This window comes from Lontra canadensis, unplaced genomic scaffold, assembly GCF_010015895.1.
Source record: "Lontra canadensis isolate GAN:19392208 unplaced genomic scaffold, GSC_riverotter_1.0 scaffold31, whole genome shotgun sequence".
Classification (NCBI taxonomy): domain Eukaryota; kingdom Metazoa; phylum Chordata; class Mammalia; order Carnivora; family Mustelidae; genus Lontra; species Lontra canadensis.
Window position 1 is genome coordinate 13,731,313 of NW_022631025.1, and position 14,841 is coordinate 13,746,153.

Sequence of the window (14,841 nt, forward strand, 5' to 3'; positions counted from 1 at the left end):
GAGCCAGAAAATGAGCACTTAGTAGTCATTCTACCTAGCAGAGAGGTCATACTTTTCTTAGGCATATATCATAATATCTGAGTAATTTTACAATATTAAACTTGACATATTTTTTCTAATGTTTGTAATTTTTCAATTCTGGAATTTGTTAAGTATTTTGTTTTCATAAATGATGAATTTCTGGTGACAGACCACAAAGATTGAAGTGCTAATAAGTTGCTATATGATTCAACCGTGCTAGGTGATTGAGTTGTTGGATCAGAATTGAAACTGTCTATAATTGAGAATGTTTATAAATATCACCAGTCAGAATATCTAATAACCAATTTTTAAAAAGCGAAAATAAATGTCATAATTACCAGTGTTAACCATAAGTTGCAGAAATAAAGTATCTTTATTGTCTAATAATATAATGACTATACAATTGTCCTAAAAAAAAATGTACCTTTCTTAATTTGTTGCATAATCAAATATGTTAAAGAATATGTAAGACCACTGTATATTAGAAAGATTTATATTTGTGTCTGAAATGACTTTATACAATACAAAAGCTGGCTATCTCTTCAAATATTTAGTAAGTGGCTACTGTGGAATATAATATGTAAGTTTGCTATATTTACTAGGAACAAAAATTAAAACCTCAGGCGTTCTTAGTACAAGGTTTAGAAAAACAGGCAAAATGTAACTTCATTCAGGTAACAAATGCACATATCCTTGTTGCAGCACAAGATCTTTGCAAAGCAGAATGACTCCCAAGGTACAAGAAATTCCGAGTGTGCCCTTATGAAAAATTTTTTCAAGACTCTGAACAGTAAGAAAAGAAGTCTGGCAAATTACTATCAAAGATTTGTTTGGGTAAGTATGAAAAACTAACGTTCATCTTAACAGCGTTCAGACACAAGCGGTTTATAAAAACCAAGAGGTAGAAAATAGAATTCAGAACAACAAATAAGAATTTAAATAATAATCTGTAGATATCAGGTTTTGAGACTTCTCCCTGATATTTAATCTCATTACATGGCATTTCACCTCTAGTACTTAGCACTTGGTTTAACGACTTAGCCACCATTATTAGGCAACCAGCTCTTGAAGATGAAAAGTGTAGGCGGATCCTTGGCAGAGTCTATGCCCTTCCTTTTCAGAAAATTATGGTGCAAAATAACCTGGTACCACACATGAATTAACAACTACTATTTTTTAAGCAAGCAGTATTTGGTGACGTCTGGTTGAATGGTGCTCTCTGTAAGTTTATGCCCACCCCTGCCACCCATCTTACTTGGTATCCTGTGAGAACCAGCCTTTCACACAGAATTCTGTCTGGGTCACATGGCATGATTCCTCCTCCTCACCTCCCCTTCCTCCTCCTTTTCTTTAAGAAAACCACAGTCACAATGAGAACAGTTCATGCCTGTCATTTTTCTAATCAAATATATTTCATTTGGTTTATATCCTTTCTTCCGATTGACAAAGAGACTTGGTCACAAATGTTATTGATCTGATACTAAAGAAGAAAACCTTGGTGGAAACAGGAAAACAGTAGTAGGGACTACATGCTGGAGAGCAGGAGTTGGCAAACTCTTCTGGTAAAACCCAGACAATTGATGGTTGCCGTGTTACAGGCCATAGTCCTGGTCTAATCACTCAGCTCTGCCGTGACAGTACTGAGGCAGACCTGTATAAAATTTTGATATTTTGTTTATCATGAATTTTTGGCATTAACTTTGAGTTGTAAAATATTGCATTAGAATACTATTTATCTTTATTACCCAGTTTCTGGGCACCCCCTTAAATTCTGTGCCCAAGGTCAGTGCTTCACTTGCCTTAACCTACTGCCAGCCCCGTGAAGCTAAAAGGCAGCCACAGACAATACATAAAGAAATCAGCATGGCTGTAGTTCAAGAACATCTTATTTATCAACGCTGCAATTTGAACTTTATATAATTTTCGCACATCATGGAATAGTGTTGCTTTCGATTTTCCACCACTTAATATCATAAAAATCGAATTTAGCTTGTGGTTTGTATAAAAATAGGCAGCTGGCTGAATGTGGACCTCAGGTCTGAGTTTGCGAACTCCTCCTTTAGAAATTCAGGTATGTTTTGTTTTTTAAGAGACACACACTGCAAAAGTCACACAGATATGAAGAAGGCTATGAAACAATAATGGTTTTCCAAGGAAAATGAAATTATGGGTAAGTGTTTCGTCTATAATGTGCTTATGTTGCTTTCATGGTTCAAACTACTGAAAATATGAATGGATAGCATATTTTTATAATTTTAATAATGTTTTCCCTCTTGAATTGCATCAGAATGTCAGAACTGTGTGAGTGAGTTCACTTTTGATTGACTTGTAATGAAAAGTTAGTCTTAATGTGAAATTTCAAACCAACCATTGCTTAGCCTTAGGTCAAGTTGCTTATGATTTATGGACAAGAGTGGGCACACCACAGGCACTCAGCTGTTAATTCATTATTGTTTGATGCTAATTTATAAACACATATTTGTATATGTATAGGCAGTATACACATCAAGCGTTTAAACATTCAAATCCTTGGATTTTTAAAAACAAAAAACAAAAACAATTATAATTACCCCTCAAACATGCACTCCCCCTCTCCCAAACAGGAAAAGCATATGAAAGAGAGGTATCAAGGCGTGATCAAAAACAGACAACAAACATGGATTTGGGAGACAGAGAGAATCTAGTTCTGTACCCCAAATCTTTTTCTTTTTTCTTTTTTTTCCCCAAATCTGTTTTTTAAAGAGGTGGTCAATAAGTAGAATTTCTTTTCTGTTATTAGGTTCCAGGAAAGGAAGAAGATAGGCTCACTACTACTTAGGTGCAGTCGGGAGGTAAATTCATCTAATCACAGAGTCAAATTTGAAACAAAAAGTCACCAAAAGTGGTTACAACTCTCGTGTTCATAGTTCTGCATGGGGATCCATGAGCTTGACTGTTTAATTAACCACACAATCTCCAACAACCTTCCCCATAAAAAATGTATTTCATATTGTAAACTGCTTATTTCCCAGCATACGTTTGCTTCACAAATCGTCTGTGAGTGTAGCTTTATAAGTGCTTATAAAGTTATGCATGGCTTAAGTGAGGCTGTAAATAAATATCTGGATGGAGAAGTGTACTACCACCAGATTTCAGCCTAGTTGGCACGGGGATAATGCTTTGGAGCAATTCAAGTCTGAAGCAGCTTCAGTGATACCATTTAAGCCTGAGGTATATTGGCAGAATAAGGATCTGACTAGACTAAATTTGGCTTAAGCCACCTATTACTCATACCCTCTTTCTACTGCATTCACACTCCAATTAACAAACTGTATATGATACACACACATATATTTATAGTTTATATTTTTCCTGTGTTGGCAATGAAACTTTTTAAATTACTTTCTGTAAGCTGTAAGAATTTACTTGGTAAGATGAGCCTGGTTTTGGAAGTGGTGGGGTGCATGGGTTTTTCCTGTTCATCCTAGAGAAGAGTTACGTTTGTACCCATCACCTCTATCCCACCCCCACTTTCCACTCAGCTCACTGTGGTATAGGGACCATCCCTATCCTTTTTGTAAACACTAAAATTCAGAAGAAGGCTCTGTGCTCAACACTTGGCAAAGACTAATACAAAGAGAGGTACATTAACATTTCAAAGTCAAGAAACTTGTTCAAGGTCACAAGGTCAGCATCTTCTGTAATAACATACCAATCTAGCTCTTTCTTAATCAAAACCTATGGCTTTTTTAAAAGGTCAGGTTTATTGAGGTATGATTTAAATACATGAAAAGACACAGTTCTCTGAGTTTTGACAAACCTACTAAGTGTGCAACCACAGCCACAACCAACACATAAAATATTTTCACCTCCCTAAAATGTCTTCCCTTATTATTCTTTATAATAATAAAGTCTTCAGTGTGCTTCCCCTAATCTCAGATCCTGGCTTACAGTGATCTGATTTCTTTCCCTATAAGATTGTGTTTGCTAAAATGTCATAAAAATTGAACCATACAGTATGTGGATTTTTGTGTGGACTTCTTTCATTTAGCATAATAGTTTAAAACCTATCTTCATTTGTGCACGTTAATTCTTTTTTATCGATAAATAAAGGGACAAGTTGATACAGATACGTTGAAAAATTGACGAGCAGTATTCCGCTGTACAGAAGTACTCACTGTAATGGACATTTGGATTATGTCCAGTTTTTAACAATTATGAATAAAGTTACTATGACCATTCACATCCAGGTATCTGTGTGGACATGTAATTTCACTTCTCTTGCATAAGAGATTAAGATTGCATAAGAGATTGTAAAGTTACTGAGTCGTAAGTATGTTTGTTGTGTATGTTTCCTTTTTATCAGAAACTGCCGGACTGTTTTCCGAAGTGACTGTGACAGTTTTGCATTTTCATAGGCAAGGCAGGAGAGCTCCACTGGTTCTGCGTTCTCATCAGCCATTTTAACAGATGTGTAGGGGAATCCCATTGTGGCAATTTGTCTTCCCCTAATGGACAGTGAAATTGGGCATCTTTTCCTGGGCTGGTTTTGTCATTTGTCTTGTGAAGTATCTTCTCGTTATCTGGCTTTTTAAAAAACTGGGCTACTTATATTCTTGTAATTTTAAAAATATATTCTGTATACAAACTATATCAAATATATGTTTTCCAAATATTCTCCCTGTCTGTATTTTTTACCACTTACTTTTTTTTTTTAACAGTTCTAAGAAGTTTTAACAGCAAAAGTGAGAGGCAGGAATAGAGACGTCCCGAATATATCCTATGCCACACACGCGCATGGCTTCTTCCACTAACACCATCTCGCATCAGAAGGTACACTTGTTACAAGTGACGAACCTACACTGACATATCACAGTCACCCTGGTTTACATTTGGGTTCACTCTTGGTGTTGTACCTTCTAGAGGTTTGCAGAAACATATTAGGACATGTCATCGTTGTAGTATCATACAGGGGATTTTCATGGACTCTGGGCTCCATTTGATCATCCCTTCACCTGAAAGTTCTGGTTAACCACTGATTTTTTTTTTTTTAAGATTTTATTTATTTATTTGTCAGAGAGATAGAGTACAGGCAGGCAGAGTGGCAGGTAGAGGTAGAGGGAGAAGCAGGCTCCCCGTGGAGCAAGGAGCCGGATGTGGGACTTGATCCCAGGACCCTGGAATCATGACCAGAGCTGAAGGCAGCTGCTTAACCTACGGAGCCACCCAGGCATCCCTGATTTTTTTTTTTTTTTTAAGACTCTCTTCATAGTTCTGCCTTTTCCAGAATACCCTATAGTTGGAATCATGCATGTCACTTTTGGATTGGCTTACTTCAGGTTTTGCCATGTCTTGTAATGGCTTGACAGTTCATTTCTATTTAGTGCTGAGTAATATTCCACTCTTTGGCCCATTCACTTACTGAAGGACATCTTGGTTGCTTTCAAGTTTTGACAATTATGAATAAAGGTGGGATAAATATATGGGTGGTGCAGACAGAAGTTTTCAGTCCTTTGGGTAAATATCAAGGAGTACAATTGCTAGATTATATGGTAAAAGTACATTTAGTCTGTAAGAAAGTGCCAAATCGTTTTCCAAAGTAGTTATACAATGCTGCATTCCCAATAGCAATGAATGAAAGTTCCTATTACTTCACAATCTTGCCAGCATTTAGTGTTGCCAGTGTTTGGCATTTTGGCCATTTTTAATTTTTTTTTTTTATATTGGGTCTTTAAGAAAAGTACAAGTTCCTTAATTTTGATGGGGTTTATCACTTTTTTTAATGGTTTCTGAGTTTTCTGTCCTATCCAAGAAAGCTTGGCCTAGCCCAAGGTCACAAAAATTTCTCCTGTGTTTTTTCTTTTTTCTTCTTCTTTTTTTTTTTTTAAGATTTTTTATTTTATTTATCTGACAGAGAGAGATCACAGTAGACAGAGGCAGGCAGAGAGAGAGAGAGAAAGGGAAGCAGGCTCCCCACTGAGCAGAGAGCCCGATGCGGGACTCGATCCCAGGATCCTGAGATCATGACCTGAGCCGAAGGCAGCGGCTTAACCCACTGAGCCACCCAGGCGTCCCTCTCCTGTGTTTTTTCTAGGAATTTATCCTTTCAGCTTTTACATATGTGTCTACAATCCATTTGAGTTCATTTTTGGGTAGGATGTAAGATATGGACAGAGGTTCAGTTTTCTTGCAATTGAAAGAAATTCAATTGAAAGGTTCAATTTTCTTGCAATTTCCTCCCTTTGGATCTTTGTCAAAAAAACAATTGCCCATATGTTTGTAGGTCTAATCTGGTTCTCTATTCTGATGCTTTAATCTCTGTGTCTATCCTTATGCCAATACACACTGACTGCATCACTAGAGCTTCATTGTGAATCCTGAAATCAGATAGCATAGTTATTCAACTTTGTTCTTCTTTTTCATTGTTTTCTTTTAAACAATGTTTTATAACAGAACTTGATACTAATGTACTCCAAATAATAATATTATAGATATGATATAATTATATTAAACAATAATAATACCTAAAACCTTCTTAAATTATATGTTTCAGTGGGTTTATTACTTTGAAATGTATTACTCTCTCTTACTTATACCTCTAAAAAGAAAGTTTAAATTTTTTAAGGAATGTGGTTCTTAGTAAAAAATATTGTTCTCTAACAGTTCAAAAATTCAAGACTTTGGCTGAAGGAATCACATGTAGAACAGATTATCAAAATGTATTTTTAAAATACCCATCTCATATTTTGACAGTCTGTTTAGGCTAACATAAGTTTCAAGATAAAGCTGAAATCTGAAGTAAAATTACACATTTGTTTTTTAAGAAGTATAATTCTTGAAAATCAATTTAAAATGATAAATATATGCAGCCAAATGAAAGACACTCATTTTTATTATTATTCTTATTCTGGTCTCAATGATTTCATTTCCAAATGTATCTGGAAGATTATTGGGAATTCAGACCTTTCATAATTTTGATTATATGCTCGTCCTTGTAATGAAAGACAATTTTATTCTGAGTCCATTTGAAAAGAGAGGGAAAAGGAACATGAAAAAAATGGTTACAATACTCTTGTATGTTTGGGCATTTATTGAGGACTGAAATAAGCCTGAAAAGTGTTGGCAGTGGGAACAGAAACTCAGGAATGGGCATAGTGAAAATCAGTCCGTACTTGGCATTCCCCTCTCAATAATAACCTCCATATTTTATCACTTCTCTTCAGTAAGCTACTTACATCCTCTTCTTGGACCTGCTGGCAATCAAAATTACATTTATTGAGTGCTTACTCTATGCAAAGGCAAAGCATGGTCTTATTTGCTTGACAAACTTTATTTCTGATTTATGATAGTTAATTTTATGTGTCAATGTGGCTAGGTCACTGTACCCAGATATTTGTTCAAACACCAGACAGGAGATCTTTGTGAAGTTATTTTTTGGATGAGATTAGTATTTAAGTCAGTAGACTCCAAGTAAAGCAGGTTATCCTCCATGATATGGGTGGTCCTCATCCAATAAGTTGAAGGCTTTAACAGAAAACAGACTGGGGTCCCTGAAGAAAGGGGATTCTGTCTCCGGACTGTCTTCAGACTTTAACTGCAAAATCAACCACTTTGTGGGTTTCTAGTCTATTGGTCTAATCTGAGTATTTTGGACTTGTCAGCCTCCACAATAACATGAGCCAGTTCCTTAGAATGAATGAATCAATCTATCTATCTATCACTCATCTGTCCATCCATCCATTCATCTATCCATCCACCCATCCTTTTGGTTCTGTTTCTCTGGACAATGCTAACTAATGAGATTTCAACCCTTCTTAATCTCCTGCTGGAAATTTCCATGTTTCTTCCTTTATTAATCTTACCCCTATTGATGTAGGCTTGGGATTTCCCCTACCTATTTCTCTATGTCTAAAATAAAAATCTCTAGGATTCATCTTTTATTTTATATCACCACTTCCTCTGACCAAGTCTACAGTCATCATCATCATCATCTCTCTCCTGAATTCATCAAAATTCCTAATTAGTCTGCCTTCCCCTTTCTTCCTTTTTCCCACTACATTATCCACAATACTACAAAATTAACTTTATAAGATACAGTTCTAGTATTGCCATTGTCAGCCTTAATTATTTGGGTGATTTCCCATGGATTTTGGGAAAAGATACCTAATACAAGTTTTTAAGGTGAAAAATGCATGAATATAGCCATGTAAGTCATAGGAGAGTTTACAAAAAGTAGGATCACATTTAGGCTTATTTAAAAACAAAATATACTTAAAACATTTTAATGAATTTTGAAGAACAAAACAGGAATATATCAGTATATATGATTTCCTTTCATATTCTTTAATCTGGCTTATCTATTCTGGGATTAATTCATTGTGATAACAAACAAACAAAAAAGTACCTTGCTATTTAATAGTAAGTTACTATGTATTACTCCATAATCTGAATGTTTTAACTTGATCCTTTTTTGGGTTAAAAAAATGGCCTAATAGAGGCAGACAAAATATAATGGAAAAAGTATAATGAAAACATCAGATTTTGTTTTTAGTACATATTCAGTTTAAGTCTAGAACTTCTACTTCCATGCATTCATTCTTAGGATCAGTCCGCATGTCTTCGAGCCTCTTCAGGTGTCTACAATGTTGGGGTTAAGGTAGAATATGAAATCATCCATAATACCCAACTTGCTAAAATGTAACACAGAGGCGGCCGGGGGCAATGGAAGGTTTCAGAGAAGGGCATAGGCCTTTGGAAAGCAGAGGGCCGTGGGGCCACTCAGCTGTTCAAATGCTGCGGGGAGTTGCCTTCCCTGAAGCTGTCTTAGCCCAAACAGCCACCCCATGATCTAAGAGATGTATGCATTGTCCCCTAAAGCTAAGTTTAGCAGAACTCCTAGAACAAGGTGATCAGCCCATTGTATCTTTCCCATAATCAGACTTCTATCTCCTATAAGCCCTTGCCCTGCATCACTTGCTTGTATGATTATCCTGAACTATGAATAAAGGTGAGTAAAGAAGAGCAAAGGGTCTTTCTTTCTGAGCATTGCCCCGCTTGCCTTCTCCTCTCTTTCACAGCCAAGTCTGGAGTAATCTCTCATCCATCGGTACAGGTTTTGCTGGCCATTCCCAGCACTACACCAGGGTAAAAATACTTAATTCACATGTGGATTGGGAGTTGTTAATAAGATAACATATGTTAGTACCATGTTGGACCCACAGCAGTCAACTAGTAAATATTTCATTTTTCTCCCTTCCTCCTGTAGAGACCAAGGAAGTGTTTTTCAAACTCTTTGCCATGACCCAGAATCCATAGTAAGAAATGCATTTTTCATTTTTTTAACACAATATTTTGTAGCACAATTAAAAAGTTTGGAACACACACACAAACTCATGTCTGCATCCATGTGTGCACACCCTGAAACGTAAAATAGAAACAAAAGTTTCACAAAACAGTATTTTTATATGATAAACTGATATTTTATTTTCTATTCCCGTCTAGTCTATTCCATTTTACTTAGTCTTTTCTAGGGCTGATTGCCACCACTTAGATGATTTTATGACTCAGTAATTGGTCTTAAGGCATAATTTGAGTAAATTAAAATATTTTAAATTTCCTTAAAATATTTTATCTTTCTTTGGGTTTTCAGAAAAAGTTATGGGCTCTCTCACACATCTGTTTGGTAAAGTTCAAGAAAGAAAAGAGAGCAAGATTCATACTGAGTATATTGGAAAACAGATATTTTTTTTTTTGCTCCTCCCAAATTAAGATTTATATTTACATTTTTATTTTAAGTGTGTAAGTAGACACAGTAAATTATACAACTGGTATAAGATTCAAAAATTAAATACTGCAATAAATTTCTACATGACATGGAGCCAAGAAAACAATGATGAATGAAATGAGCCAAGAAGTCTCAGCGCAGAAAACTTTAGGGCCCTGAAGAGGTCCTGGGGTTAGTTTGCCAGTTCACACACTGGTGAGGCACTGGTCTCAGAGTGACCAGGTACAATGAGGCCAGGGGTGAGTAATAAGGTAAAGGGAAGAGCCTTACTGAAGATGTGAAAAGTGCTTTAATTAGTACCAACCCCTTCCAAACCCTCACGTGCAAAGTCACAGTAGCCTTTAACCTCAAGCCAGAATAGAACAAATACCGAACCACTACTACTACTAATACACACGAGCGTGTGCGCGCGCGCAAACACCCCCCCCCACACACACACACAAAGGAATATTACTGAACCGTAAAAAAGGATGAATACTTAACCATCTACATCAACATGGATGGAACTAGAGGGTATTATGCTGAGTGAAATAAGTCAACCAGAGAAAGATAATTGTCATATGGTTCCAAGCATATGTGGAATATAAGAAACAGCACAAAGGATCATAGGGGAAGGGAGGGAAGACTGAATGGGAAGCCATCAGAGAGGGAGACAAACCATGAGAGACTCTTAATTATAGGAAACCAACTGAGGGTTGCTGGAGGGGAAGTTGGTGGGGGGATGGGATAATTGGGTGATGAACATTAAGGAGGGCATGTGATGTGATGAGCACTGGATGTTATATGCAACTGATGAATTACTGAACTCTATATCTGAAACTAATGTATTATATGTTGGCTAAATGAATTTAAATTTAAAAATTTTAAAAATAAATTTTTTTTTAAAAGAACAAATATTGAACAGGAACCCAAAAATGAAACAATGTTAATCTTCTCTAAAAATATTGAACAAATTGTTTGAACAAATCATAGATTTGGATTTTGAATATTGATGCCCCAGAAACAAACCTTCTTTATTCTGGATTTGGTATTGATATTGGTTGCCAGAAAAGAGAGGCACCCTCAAGCTTAGGCAAAAAGGAGATGTGTTGCTGGGACATGGTACAAGGCTAGAACTGGAGTGTCACCAAGTAATTCTAAGCAATTCTAAATCCATAATTGCAATTCTTTGATATTTTTCATTTAAAAACATTTTTTCTCCAGTTTCATTGAGGTATAATTGACAAAATCATATGCGTTTAAAGTATAAAATGTGATACTTTTATATACATATATACATATACTTTGTGAAATAATCACCACAATCAGGTTAATTATCACATCACTTCATTTAGCTACCTATTTGTGTGTATATGTGTATGTTGTGAGAATCCTTAAGCTCTACCCTCAGCTAATTTCAATATACAAGAGTAGTATCAACTACTGTCACTGAGCTACAAATCAGGCACTCAGAAATTATTGTAATTGAAGGCTTGTATCCTTTGACCAGCATCTCCCCATCTCTTCAGCCCCAGGCCATGGTAACCATTATTCATGTTCTGTTTCTACGAGTTCAACTTTTTCTTTATGTATATTCTATATATAAATGAGATCATACAGTGTTTGCCTTTTTCTGTGTACCTTATTTCACTTAGCATAGTGACTTCTAGCTTCATGCACGTTGTTGCAGACGGCAGGATTTTCTTCTATGTCATGACTGATCATAGTCTTACCTCTTTATCCATTCCTCTTTATTCATTCTTCCATCGGAGGGCACATTTTAAGGTTGTGTGTACATGCTGGTGATTGTGAATAATGTTGCAATGAACATGGGCGTGCAGATCTCTCTACGAGATACTGATTTCATTTCCTTTCGACATATACCCAGAAGTTGGATTACTGAACCATCTGGCGGTTCTATTTTTAAATTCTTGAGGAGCCTCCTCACTGTTTTCCAAAATTGCTGTACCAATTTACATTCCCACCGTCCGTGAACAAAGGTTCTCTTTTCTCCACATCCTTCCCAACACACAACCGTGGTTCTTAAACATTAGTGCATATCAGAATACCCTGGAGGGTTGTTAGAAATACTGATTTCTGGAACCTAGACTCAGGGTTTTTGAATAAGTCAGGGTTGGAGCCCGAGAACTTGCATTTCTAAGAAGTTTTTAGGTAATACTGATGTTGCTTGACAACAACTGCCTTACATGACTACGATTCTGATGCTATTGGAGTCAGTGAAACCTGAATTCGAACTCTACCCTACCCCATCCAAGCAAAGTGACCTAGGTAAAGTAACCTCCATTGTAAGTCTCTGCTTCCTCTTCTGTGAAATGGCAGTATTAAAAGGCAATCCCAAGTCTTAAATAATACAACAAACGGAGCCCAGCACATGTTAAGCAGTCAATAAAATGACTACTACAATTGTTTAAATGCAAATTGATAGTATTTTCATATCGTCGGATATTTTAGGTTTTCCAAGTCTGTCTCCCTAGCAATTTATGTCTGTAGGCAACAGTGGTAGACGCTAAAATACGAACAGGGAACTCAATTACCAGTCTTCATTTGAGATTTCCCTGATTTTGTTGACAATCTGTGCATGGGGGTTTTGCGCTTTCACACGACAAAACCATTTGAAGATAACAGTATTTCATAGCCTTTCTGATTTGGCCCTTTGTTTTTCTAGTGTGCTCAGGTACAAATGATTTTCCTCCGGTAACATCCACCGTGAGCTTCTCTCTGGCTGTGACTTGGCCCTTCTTCAGTGTGATAGGGAGTCACTGTTGGCCTTTCAGCTGGGGATATCCACATGAGACAAATATCTAGGCAGTTATTTAATTCAGAACATCATGACATAAACAAGCTAATTGGAAATGATGAAACCCAAAGGCAATGAGGACTCTATACATATGCATGTGTTAAAAGATATATATTCACACACACACACACACACACACGGATGTTATAGGGAAGTACTTACATCAGTTTCCAGTTCATCCTTGTAGAGAGGATAGAAGTAAGTCTGTTGTTACCATATCCCTCTCTGTTATGGCCTCATCAGGTCTCTGTTGCTCTTCTCCAAGGTCCAACGGTCCCTCACCGTGAGCCGCAAGTTTCTAGGCTTGTAGGTCTGTTTCAGTTAAAGGCCAATTCCTAAGCTTTGAACTTGGGGGCAATGAAAGCTGGATGCCCCAGCACTTTACCGGGGTAGAACGAAGTTCTTACTCAAAAAGCTGCGAAATGAAAGTTGACTGAGATTGATGGACTGAAGGAGAAAATTCTGCCTTGAATGAAAAGCTAACCTCTCCAGGCCATCTCCAACCTTTACCTGTCCTTTGAATTTTTCTCCCACACTTTTGTTTTTGTTTTCACCCTGGGGAGTGTTTGCTGGGGGGGAAAAAGTGTCAATGACTCAGTTCAGTTTTGTAAAGTACTAACAGTTCTTGAGAGGAAACATGTTATATTGAGTAAGTGCAAAGTATGATTATTAATCTTAATATAATATTTTTAAGCTGCTGCCAGATGGTGAATACAATGAAATATTTTGATAACTCCTTGTATTTTCAGAGACTTGGAGGCTTATTGAAAATATGAGGTTTTAAATATTTGAACACGCAGATGCTTTTTCAGATAGGTGTGATCAAATCCTTTTCTTTCTTTCTTTCTTTCTTTCTTTCTTTCTTTCTTTCTTATTTTATTATTATTATTATTATTATTTTGCAAACAACATATCGGACTTTAAAAAGGAGGGTGGAGCTAAGAGAAAAGCAAGGGAAAAAAAAATACATACCAATGAAAGATTCCTGCAAGAATTCTAGTGGATCAGGCATTCCACCTCCAGGGAAATCTATGCATCTTTTAAACAGAAACTCCCTTAGATGAGCTTGTCTAGGATCTTTGAAAGAACTTGGGCCAAGCATGTCAGCATTAAAAATACTGAATTGGCTGGAAATACTGTTGTATGTCAACCTTTATTTGTCCTTTAAACCAAGAAAAAAGAATAAAAGTATGCCTGTAGGCAAAAGAAAGGTCCCCTCTTTCTTTTTCCCTCCCTCCTATTCCTCTTGCTCTCTTCAGCTTATATGAGATTTGTAAAATGAATTGTAATAGAAAGTTCATATGACAAAAATTACAGTGGTGTGGCCAAGAAAACACCCAGGGGGCTTTTAGCTTCCGTTGTGCCAGGAATGAACTATCAGATCAGCCTTCTGGACTCAAATGTGACACTGTCAATAAGGATACATCATCTTTTTTGTGGTGTAGAAGAGCTGTCGGTTGTAATTCCCATTATTCCAAAGCCAGGATTTTCCATTAGTACAGCCACCTGCTGGGTTTCTCTACTCAGGTTTAATGGAGTCTGAATTTGAATTTATCACCATCTGTGGGAAGACAGGAAATGAGAGAGCATCACTAATTCCTTTCTTCATTTGCTAAGTGTATGTATAATCTTTATAAGGAGGCAGCAAAAGCAGCAGAGATTGGGAATGGATGGGAGAGAGAATATTTTAGTTCACATTGACATCAGAGCTCCAGACCAGGGGGGAGTCATGCTGTCTGTTCTAAAGCCAATTCCAGCAACAAAAAGAATGTTTTAATTTCCTATGTAACGTAGTATCAAAATGATGCAGATTCAGAATATTTCTCTTCAGCTTCCAAAAAGATCTCAGAAGATTTAATCAGATCTCTGGTGAAGATGAAAGACTTGGATACGTATCAAGTTCACATGCACGCACAGTGTTTAAGATTTCTAATTATTACATTAGCTTTTAAATAGAGAGGTATAGAATACAGGTGTCTGTTTTATGCAGTTTCTTCTCTCCCTCCAGAGATTTCAAAAAAAAAAAAAAAGAAAAAGAAAAAAAAGAAAAAAAATTCCTTCATAGAACCAAGAAGAAAGACCAGAGAACATCAAAACCTTCAAGATGATCCCTAGAATCAAAGTATAATGCCTTCAATTCACATAAATATATCTCAGTCGTTCTGACTTAATACAGAGTCACCAATGGTACTTCGTTGCCATTTCCAATTTCAAAAACAGTAGACAGGTTTACAAGAAAGGTGAGCAATTTGTGAGTGAA

The 14,841-nt window shown here is 36.5% G+C and overlaps 1 long non-coding RNA gene across 1 annotated transcript in view; it reads right to left on the reverse strand.

The window, feature by feature from the left end:
• Window positions 1-13,583: 13,583 nt before the first annotated feature.
• The window catches only part of LOC116873099, a 258,629-nt gene continuing 257,371 nt past the window's right edge, over window positions 13,584-14,841 (reverse strand). The window contains exon 3 of the long non-coding RNA XR_004383738.1: window positions 13,584-14,142. This is a non-coding gene — a long non-coding RNA (uncharacterized LOC116873099). The remainder of the gene's footprint in view (window positions 14,143-14,841) is intronic.